This window comes from Castanea sativa, chromosome 3, assembly GCF_040712315.1.
Source record: "Castanea sativa cultivar Marrone di Chiusa Pesio chromosome 3, ASM4071231v1".
Classification (NCBI taxonomy): Eukaryota; Viridiplantae; Streptophyta; class Magnoliopsida; order Fagales; family Fagaceae; genus Castanea; species Castanea sativa.
In genome coordinates this window covers 31,351,691-31,364,190 of record NC_134015.1, presented here as the reverse complement: position 1 = coordinate 31,364,190, position 12,500 = coordinate 31,351,691, and positions in this window count along the sequence as shown.

The following is a 12,500-nucleotide window of genomic DNA, read 5'->3' as shown; positions in this document are numbered from 1 at the left end:
TTAGATAATCAGTTAGTTATAAAGGAAGAAACATACAGAATTTTTTATTAAAAAAAAGAAAAAGAGAGACATCATTGTAAAATGGTGTGTATCTGTGAGTGAAGCCACTCAATTATTCTCCCTTGGAAACTGATTGAGAGACCACACTTATTAGGCGTAAAGTGGAATTGGAGTGAAGATTAAAAGTGTTCCAAGTACTCTAATCTTTTGTTTTGAATTTCACCGCACCAAGGTACGCTATCTTGTTCTTAAATTCTGAAATTTACATAGTGCATGTTATCAATCATGAATGAAATAGATCCATGTTTGTTGCTTCCGCTGTGTGTTTTGTATGAGATGCAAAACCAGATTTTCCAACAGGTCTCTCAATCAGTTTTCAAAAGGAGAATAAGAGAGTGTCTCACACTCACATACACACCATTTCATAATCTCTATTTTTAAAATTTTGTATGTTTCTCTCCTTATAACTGATTATCTAATTAAGCTAACCTTTTTGGCCTTTCCAATTGGGCTTTAATATGTGGCTTGGAGTGGGACCAAAAGGGATCAATAAGACGCTAGTTCCAATGGGCCTTGGGTTTTCCTATCAACTCTTGACAAGTCCAAAGTTACTATTAATTATATTTAATTAATACCACTATATAAATATAGTTGCACTCTAGGCCTTATTTATAAATTATATCCCAAGACTTTATTATACATGCAATCTCTTCATAAAATATTCGTAGTAACACAAAGTCATGAATGTAGACTGTCACTTTGTAAATTATTACATCTTATTCTTGAGTACTCAATTTAATCCTCTATGTTATTCATCATATATTTATGAAATCTAATTTCATAAATATATACTTTAGTAACTCCTTACTAAAGTGGTTAGACCTAACATTCTGAATAACCAAACCTATTAAATTTATCTCAAGGGAATATTTTGTATCTCCATTAAGAGACTATGAATTCCATCTTGAGAATATATGTTCCATCAATACTAAATGTGGCTACCCAACATACTGAGGTTTTGATCGTGTCTTTAGATCTCACTCATGATATATCAAAATAACCTACATTTCATGATCAAGTCCATTATCCTCTTAGGATTAAGACATCGTGTAAATAGAAGTCGTGAGATTTATTATTCGTTTGACAGCCGTTAGGAGAATAATAAATCTCACAGCGGTTCAGTTCAATATGTTTTAACTCTTAAAACATATCAACATACCAACTAAAAGTCTCCACTTCCATGATCAAGACAAATCATCTTAGTTGATATGTTATAGTCTTCGCAGATGAAATGCCTAATTTCATCACCGACTACGAACTAAAATTCTGAGTTTACAAAGAACTTGTGATTTATATCTTCTATGACTTTTCATATAAATCACATACTATGCAAATCATGAACTATATGATAATGTCCGAATATTCATGTTACTATTATTTTAGATAATAATAAAACAACTTTATTAATCACAATATTAAGTCATACATAACATCACACATAGCATCATATAATTGGATTTAAGGGCACTAATCCTAACAATCTCTCACTTGCCCTAATGACTATTGTGCACTAATCTAACTCCCATTCCCTCCAAATATGACTCGAAAGTCCTTTAAGACAAGACTTTGGTAAAAGGATCTGCTAAATTATTTGCACTTTCTATCTTTGCTACTATTACATCTCCACGAGCAACAATGTCTTGAATGATGTGGTATTTTCTCTCAATGTGCTTTCCTTTCTTATGATTCTTTGGATCTTTAGATTGTGCAACCGCTCCACTATTATCGCAAAACAATGTGATGGGAACTTGCTCCATTCTCACAACATCAAGATAAAAAAGGAATTTCTTAAGCCAAACAGCTTCCTTTGCCGCCTCACAAGCAGCAACATATTCAGCTTCTATGGTGGAGTCCACAGTACAAGATTGCTTAACACTCCTCCAACTTATAGCTCTACCTCCCAAGGTGAACACACAACCTGAAGTGGACATTTTGAAATCAAGATTTGATTAAAAATCTGAATCTGTATAGCCAATGGGAATCAAATCCTCACACTGGTAAACAAGCATATAATCTCTCGTTCTCCGTAGATACTTAAGAATATGCTTTACAGCTTGCTAATGTTTTGGTCCTGGATTTGATTGATATCGGCTGACTATGCCAACTGAATAGCAGATATCTAGTCTAGTACAAAACATGACATACATGAGACTTCCCACTACAGAAGCATGAGGAATTTGTCTCATCATATTTTCTTCCTCAAGAGTCTTAGGCCTTTGGTCATCAAAAAGAAGAACTCCATGTCTAAAAGGAAGTAATCATTTCTTGGAGTTTTGCATGCTAAACCGTTCTAGAACCTTATCTATATATCCAGTTTGTGATAAACCTAACATCTTATTCTTGCAATCTAGCCAAAACTTGATCCCTAGAATAAAGTTAGCTTCACCCAAGCCCTTCATATCAAATTGGCTTGACAACCAAATATTTATTGATGACATTACCCCTACATCATTTCCAATGAGTAGAATATCATCAACATAAAGCACTAGGAACATTACTACTTTGTCTCGATGTCTTTTGTTACACACATGAATCATCAAGATTTTTTTCAAAACCAAATGACTTGATTGCTTGATCAAATCTGATGTTCCATGACCTAGATGCTTGCTTAAGTCCATAAATGGACCTTTTCAACTTGTATACCATATGCTCTTGGTTCTTTGCTATGAAACATTCCGGTTGCATCATATAGATTTCCTCTTCCAGATTGCCATTAAGAAATGCAGTCTTGACATCCATTTGCTAAATCTCATAATCATAATGAGTAGCAATAGATAAGAGAATTCTGATAGATTTAAGCATGGCTACTGGCGAAAAAGTTTCTTTATAGTCAATACATTCTTTTTGTGTATACCCTTTCGCCACTAGTCTTGCTTTAAAGGTTTCAACATTCCATCTATCCCTCTTTTCTTATTATAAACCCATTTGCAACCAATAGGTTTAATGTCATTAGGCGCCTTTACAAGATCCCAAACTTGATTGGAATACATAGAATCCAATTCAGATTTCATAGCTTTGACCCAATGATTTGCATCTATATCTTTCATTGCCTCTTCATATGTGTAAGGACCAAATTCGGCCTCTTTTGAGATAACTTCATAAGTTTCTCCCAGACCTATAAATCTTATAGGTGGCCAAACAATTCTTCCACTACGACGAGGCACCTGTGTACTAGCCATCTCATGAGTAGAATCTTATGGTGTATCTAACACAGCCACATCATCCTTAGTTTCATCCATTGGTTGTTCAATTATAGGTTCATCTATTTCAGCCAAGACAACTTTACTCCTAGGATTAAAATTATTCCCATAATCATCCTCCGAAAACTTGGCATTGGTTTTAGCAAACACTTTGTTATCTTTATGATTATAGAATAAATAACCCTTAGTTTCTTTTGAATACCCTAAAAACATACATACTTCTGTTTTTGCTTCCAACTTAACAAACTTCCCTTTCAATACGTGTGCTGGACATCCCCAAATGTGAAGGTATCTCATACTAGGCTTACGCCCACTCCACAATTCCTTAAGTGTGCTGGGAACTGATTTTGATAGAACTAAATTTAAAATATGCATTGTAGTTTTTAGTGCATAATTCCAAAAGGAAATTGGTAAAGTTGAGTAACTCATCATGGACCTAACCATTTCTAAAAGAGTCTTATTCGTTCTCTCTTCTACACCTTTTTGTTGTGGAGTTCCAGGTGCAGTCAATTGGGATACAATCCCATTTTGAGTTAAGTAATCCTTAAAATCCCCAAGAACGTATTCGTCACCTCGATCAGATTGAGTGGCCTTTATGCGTTCAGCCATATTAGCATCAACACCGGTTATACCAAGAATGACTTCTGCTGCCGCCAACTCATTCATTAATTCAGACAATGTATAAATCTTTTTGTTCATGTTATAATTAAGTCTGAATTCCTTAAATGATTTAGGCTGTGATTGGAGTATCATATCCGCTTGGGATTCTCCATCAATGTCGGCACCTAAAACCTCTAGTGTATTCAAATGGGAGATAATCCTAAGACAATGCTCCGTCACTGGAGTACCTTCAGCTATTTTGGTATTATAAATTTACCTCATAGTTTCTTGTCTTGCAGAACAGCCTTGCTCACCAAACATCTCCTTCAGACTTAGCATTATGTCTGAAGCTAGTTCGACATCCTGCATTTGATGCTGTAGAATATTTGAAATAAATGCTAGGATATAACACTTGGCCATCTCATTAGATTTCTGCCAACGATTATATCGTTGTTTTTCCTCAAGAGGAGCATCTAATGATAGAAAGTTAGGACAAGGTTCACTAAGCACATACTTGTGCTCTTCAGTAGTAAGAACAATGTCCAAGTTTCTTTTCCAACCAACATAATTGGATCTAGTCAGTTTATTTTGATTAAGAATAGCAACAAGTGGGCTAAAAGATGCCATGATTAAATATGAAAATAATAAACATGAATATAATAAGTAAACCGGACATTATCAATTTAGCATATAAATATATAGTATGGAACTATAATAAAACCATAATATAAAATATGCAACGACAATCCAATCCATGTCTATAATTCCTTAGTAGCAAGTATATTATAAACATCATGATTGATTGAGAACTATTCTCATTATTAGTGTAGTCATGATAACTCTTATCAAACACTAATAAAATGTCATATTAACTTTAGCCTCTAAGTTATAATGACATAGCTCCTTTGGAAAGTTATCATTATACTTAGTTTAGCGTACGCCATTATCTAGAATCATATGTGGCCACATTTCATCTCCCTTATAGTGTTTAAACTTGTAGTACCATGAAACAAAACACCCTCTTTTGGGATCGCGAGGCATATACGCCAAGACGAGGTGCTTACCCATACTACCATGAACTGATAATGGAGGCCATGAGATCCAACCCTTGTATTTTACTCCCACTAGATATTTTAAAAGAAAAGTTTTTAATTAGAAACATGTGTAATCTCATCACACATAACCTTGCACTTTTAAAGTGTGAAAACACTTAGAAAAATTCAAAATTCATAGCTTTCGATCATTTGAATGTACTTCTCGATCGATTGAAAAAATTAAAAAATTTGTACCAAACTTTCTGCCTGGCTCGATTGGTACTCAATCACTGCTCGATTGATCGAAAAAGAACATTCGATCGATCGATGAACTGGATAGAAGGTTCCTGTCTCACTTGATCGATCGAAAGACGTGAAACTTGAATTTTCCAGACTTTTTCTAAAATAGTTTTCAATGGTTTATATGAACAAACTACTATCATATGAACATAATAGATTGAGTTTGAGACCAAAAATTAAATTTCATTGATGCTATAGCCTTAAATTTCAATCTAACACACTTAATATCAAACTTAAACAACATCATAACATCAATATTAGTTTTTATCAAACAATAATTTCAATAACCATGTAGAAAATTGATTGTAGAATCTTCTAACATCATGAAATTACTATCTTTGATTCCAAAACTCACAAAACATGTTATACAAATTCAAAATTGGAGATCGCTTTAATACCAATTGTTGGATAAACATAGTTTGTATCGCATACAAAATATACGTAACGGAAAATTAATAGATCTACTTCATTCACAATAGATAACATGTACTATGTAAGTTTTAGAATTTAAGAACAAGAAAGTGTACCTTGGTGCGGTGAAATTCAAAACCAAATATTAGTAGTACTTAGGAGCACTTTTAATTTTCACTCCAATTCTACTTCCACCCAAGAAGTGTGGTCCCTCAATCAGTTTACACATATGTGTTCAAGGGAGAATAATAGAGTGTCTTACACTCACATACACACCATTTCATTCCTCATAGAACCCTTATGAAATTCTGTATATTTCTCTCCTTATATCTAACTGATTATCTAATTGGACTAGCCTTTTGGGCCATTCCAATTGGGCTTTAGTATGTGGCTTGGAATGGGACCAAAAGGGAACAAATAAAACTCTAGCTCCAATGGGCCTTGGGCTTTTTAGTCAACTCTTGACAAGTCCAAAGTTACCATTAATTATATTTAATACAACTATATAAATATAATTGCACTCTAGGCCTTATTAATAAATTATATCCCAAGACTTTATTATACATTCAACCCTTTCATTAAAATATTTGTAGTAATACGAAGTCATGAATGTTGACTGCTACTTTGAATATTACTACATCTTAATTCTTGAGTATCTAGTTTAATACTTTAAGTTATTCATCAAATATTTATGAAATCTAATTTCATAAATATATACTTTAGTAATTTCTTACTAAAGTGGTTAGGCCTAACACTCTGAATAACCAAACTCATTAAACTTTTTTCAATGAAATATTTTATATCTCTGTTAAGAGATTATGAATTCCATCTTGAGAATATATGTTCCTTCAACACTAAATGCGGCTGCCCAACATGTTGAGGTTTTGATTGTGATTTTAGATCTCACTCATGATATATCAAAGCAACCTACACCTCATGAATAAGTTCATTATTCTCTCAAGATTAAGAGTTGATGTAAATAGAAGTCGTGAGATTTATTATTCATTTGACAGTCGTTAAGAGAATAATAAATCTCACAACAGTCTAGTTCAATATGTCTTAACTTTTAAAACATATCAACATATCAACTAGAAGTTTCCACTTCCATGATCAAGATAAATCATCTTAGTTGATATGTTATAGTCTTCACAGATGAAACGCCCAATTTCATCACCGACTACGAACTAAAATTCTAAGTTTACAAAGAACTTGTGATTTATATCTTTTGTGACTAAATCACATAAATCACATACTATGCATCTCATGGAATGTATGATAATGTCCAAATATTCATATTACCATTATTTTAAATAATAATAAAATAACTTTATTAATCATAACATAATGTCATACATAATATTATACATAGCATCATACAATAGGATTTAAAGGGCACATATCCTAACTAAGGGAGTCAATTTCGTACCAAAGGTTGTACCAGTTTAGCCAATGGAACGATAAATTTTGGTACCAGTTAGTACCGGTGTATCGTTTCGGGATTACCGCTAATTATATAATAATTATAATATCAAAAATAAGTATACAATTTATACATAAAAAAAAATACTATTGTACAGTTTATAACTATTGTGCAGTTTATATATATATATATATATATATATATATATATATATATATATATATATATATATATATATCCACACTAATGTAAATACTTTTTTTGGAGTTAAAGATAGGAATTGTTCTCACATTGTACAAAGAGCAAACAAGTACTCCCCAAGCCACGTGTCCATTTGGATGGGTAAAAAGTGAACAAAAGGACTAGTCTCTTTCACTTCCCATTAGACCACAAGTTTCAAAATGAGCATAGATATTCATGGAGGAAAAAACAAGGAAAAGAGAGGGAAGAGAAAAAAGTGAAATAGAAAAATAAAAGAAGAAAGAAGTAAAAGAAGGAAAAGCAGGTGATTAGGTGACAAAGTTGAAACTGAGAATTTAGAAACAGCAGCAGCTTGGTTGATCTGCAATGACTAGTGAGCAAATTTTTCAAAGATTTTAATAAGCATCAACTTTTTCTTCTCTTGTTATTCTTTTTCTAAGCCCTCCCTTAGAGGTTTTTGTCTCAGCTCGGTATCAAATTATCAGCCGAAATCCAGAATTTACTCTGGTATGGCCGAAACAACTCTGGTACAGCTGGTATTTTAGTCGGAACGAAATAGTAGATTTTCTGTACCGGCCAAGGTTCTGGCACGGTATATACCGGCCGTACCAACTGGTACGGTATGAAGTTAACTTCACTGATCCTAACACTAGGATCTCTCTAGTGTGGGTAGGCTCCTTAAGGCTAAGGGAGTAGATAAGTAGGTCACTTACAACTAGGTGGGCCATGATTCCAACCAAGAGCCTAAGTGGACCCTATAGTAGATTGGTAGCAAACCTTTAACGTACTCAGGGCCCATTATAGGCAATGGCATCGATTGTGGGTTGGTGGGATGAACTTCGAAAAATTTGGGACCGAATGAAGCCTTCCATCTTCTCACTCGTCACCAACTAAGGTTAAGGGACAAAAGAACAAGTGAATATGTGTGCAAAACAAGTATTGAAAAAGCTTTTATTAAGGTTAAGAAACAAGACACATAGGAATTAAACTCACAATCCCTGATTGAGTTGCCACCTAGTTATATGGTTTAGGAACCATGAATATAACATCCTTTCAAGGAAGGACCTTTGATCTTACTACTAGAGTTTGGGTTCGGAGTTTAGGTATGCTCTTGGGAAGGTGTTAGGCACCCAAGATCACCCAACCCTAAGATTGGCCTCCTATCATTGTGTCTTACGTCTTAACCTTATTAAAAACATGTTCAACACTTACATCTATACCCACACACACACACACACATTAGCATACATTTAAGCATACAACATGGCATCTTTCATCCCAAGCATAACATACTTATCTATTTACCAAAAGGGGGCCAATCATATTAAAGAAACCCTAGCATTCATCTAACATATGAAAACCCTATCATACATCTAAAGCAACTTACACATGGTAGCAAGGCATATCATCATAGCAAGGAAAATATATTACAAACCCTAATCATACATCTAAGCATGTTCTATCATATCATCAAAGTAAAACTGTAATATAGATGCATGGACATTACTAATGCATGACTTACCCTTTACTTACCTCTCAGCAGTACAGCACCTATGGCATCAATGCATGAACATGTGAATGAATGGCATTAAAATTAAGAAAGCCCGATCTAAACATGTGATAACAAACAAACATACTAAAAGGTGAACAAGCAAATATGGGACTTAAAAACATACTGAAAAGAGGCTACATAGAACAAATATGTGAATGCAGAAACAAAACAAACAAAAATTTAGGGTTTCTAGGTAACAGCATCACGCACACTAGAATAGGTCTGTGTACGCATGAGTTCAAACTGCGTACGCAAGCTAGATCATGCGTACGCAAATCCTTACCTAGAAAACCGAAAAACACAAAAACATAGCAAAAACCAAACAAGACAAAAAACGTAAAATCTAGCAACCTAACATGTTTAAAGACATAAATAAAGCCTAAAAATAATCTAAAAAAACATATATAAACATAAATTAAACAAAAAAAACAGATTAAAGAAAAGAATAAAGGTAGAAAAGGAAAAAGAAAAGTTTAAAAGAATACCTTAAAGCAAAAGCTCCTAGGCTTGATTTTTGACCATTCCCCTCAATCAAATCTATCACAATTCAATAAAATAGTGATTAGCAATCTTAAACTCAAAGGATTGGGGTCAGAAAAAGTCCCGATCAAATAAAAAATGACTTAAGGGTGTTTTGTAAAAAACTCACTTTCGATTCACTATTTTCTAATGAATCTTAGGATTTCTGTGTGTGTTGAAAATGTACCATGTAAGTCTTTTTATAGTTGAGAAAATGGGGTTTGGAACGGCTCCCAAACGATGTGGGATTCGTTCCAAATCTCAGTCATTATTGCAGAAAACTTGCATTTCTTGTGTTTCTGAAACCCTAGTTGCATGCGTAGGAATGTGCTTACGTACACATGCTTTAGCTCGCATACGCAGGTCGCGACCCATGTACGCAGGCCGATGGCTACTTTGGTCATTTTATTTTCAAAAATAGATTTTTGCTCATTTAAAAAGTTATATTTTCCATTTTAACATTCCTCAAGTCAATTTAATATCTGATTGGGTTTTAAACTGGCCTTGGGCCTTAGAGTTCAAGCATCATTGGGAAACGGGGGCTCGAGTCGTAAGGAGTATAAAATGCGGTGTTTACACATTGTTGCTTACAAACATCAAAATGATGATATATCGATAGTGTTAGAATTTTACTTAAGGAGTAATTCATGGTAAACAAATATAATACATCTATCAATTAATAATTATATCACGTGCATATGTAACAAAAATCAATAATAAGATGTGAGAAATTTCTTACTAAATTATATTATTCAAAGACCTCACACGCAATTAGGATGCTCTCACTAGCTAGTTAGGATTAACAAGAGCTTTCTTTTCTCTTCTCACACTCCTTGCAAGTGTGGCCTTGACAATATTTATAACATTCAAGAAGGATATGACCAGCCATAAAATCCTTTCTATTATAATAACAATTCATGTTATAGATATATTACATTCATTAATAAACAACTTTATCAATTAGATTTGTGGTGGTCCTTTTCCATTAATCTTGGGATTTTGGGCCTAGATTCCAATTTACTTGTACTCTAAGTTGGGCTTATCCCACAATTAGAGGTCTAAGAAATGATTCTAAAGATTATTAAGGAAGTTAAACTGTGGTTTTGACCCTTAACTCTCTTGATCCTAGCTCAGTTGTGATGAAGACTATACAGTTGATCCCTTCCCCTGAAATTCGAGATGTATTTTTCCTTTCTACTCACATGTTTCTCTTCCGAAAATTTTCCAACCCACTATTATTGCCTCCCTTTCTCCACTTATAGCCTCCTCTTAGGGGGTTGTCATGATGTGGGGGGTTTTCCCTATGTCAGTGGGTCCCTTTGCCCCATATTCCTGACCAGATGGAACTCACTACTCATAACTAATATGACTTTCTAGTAACTTGTGCCTAACGCTGGTTGTTGCTCGGCGGGCGGATTCCTTCAAGGCATTATCTTTTATTTGCGGCATCTCTAGGAGTGTCTAGCTTGATTGTTTGACTAAGCCTATACCAGCCCGCCCACATAGGCCAAGATGGGCCGAGAACACTCAATGAATAGGCCTACAACTCAGGGCTGGGCTTACATACCCAGTCCATACAAGATTCATTAATGAAGAAGTTCATTAATGTGTCATTACTTTTGTAACTCCATACTAACGCATGGATCCCTCTATCATTCATATCCATAATCATTATAATGACAACACCTCTTTTTGGAGGTCAAATTACTAGCAATGATACGATAGATTTATTAAGGCCAATGCTTAACGTGCATGAATCTCATTATGGAAGGACTGCCGAGATTATTATGCACTAACTATCAAAACACTAGCCCTTATTGTAACTTGCACCTCCTTTCCATTATGGTCCAACAATGCACCTATAAGAATAGGCTACTTCATGATGGATATGGTCAAGTCAATGACTATAATGAATGCATTCATAATTTTAATCTACTAAGTCAAGTAGACATATTTCAATATACCAATATTTTACAACATAAAAATATTGCATAATTTCACAAGAAATTTTGAATACTTATTTATTGATAATAGAGACATCATAGAATATAATGTTGGGCCACATTATTCTAATAGATAGCTATTTTATATAAAGAATGTTAAGTTTTCAAATTTTCTTTTCTATTCAAAAAAACAATTTTCAAGTTTGTCAAAGCATTCATTCAATTTAAAAAAAAATGAAGTTCTATAATTTCACGAAAAAATAGAACATCCCATCCAAAGATGAATATTTTTTTAAAATATTAATCAAATAAAACACTATTAAGTGGTGTAACATTAATAATGTGTTATACTAGGCGTAACTTGATATAATTTAAGAATTCCATTCTATATCACTTTGTTTTAACAAGTATGCCAAATTTTGTATTAATCGGATGCTATTTACAAGTTTGTCCGTGAACTTATACTTTACTTATAATTTTAAATTTAAAAATAATTGAAATTTAAAAAAAATAATTATGATGGGATAGTTATTGATCTTCAATTCAATCAATGATGTTTTGTAAGTATGGAAATTATAATAATACAATATAATCTAATGGCTGATTTGTCAAAGTTTTCGTTCAATTAAAAAAAAATGAAGTTCTATAATTTCACAAAGAGTTACACTAATCAGCTTGTTTCAATGAAAAACCTTATGCAAAGGTAGTTTTCTGCATTTTCCTATATTTAGTAGTATTAGAAAAATATGACTTATAGGAAATCTATCTCTTAACTTACCCCTATTTAGCTTGGCATGAGATATAGTTGTTTTTTACAAAAATTTCTAGAAAAAATTTCTATTTCACATGAAACTAAATAAGGGAAGTTAAGAGCTAAATTTTCAAACTCATTTAAAGTCACTACCAAACAAAAGAAAATGAGCTAGTTTTCTAGGAATGACAAAGTTTGGTTATAAACTTTATTGTATCTTAAGATTACACAATTTCACTCAATATTTTTTTATTTGATATGAATTTTAAATAAGTAATTTAACGATTAGATTTTCAAAATATGTAATCATGTTAATATATTTTTCAATAATCACTCTAGTATAATCTATGTGTATGCGTGTGAAACTCTTTTTTAGAGACTTGAACCATAGTCTTTGCCTTCCGCACACCCCACAAGCACTTATAAATGTAGCATGACTATCACGTAAAAGATATACGGTAGTAAGTATTCATCTTGTCTCAATTATCCTATTTTAGCACTTCTTTATT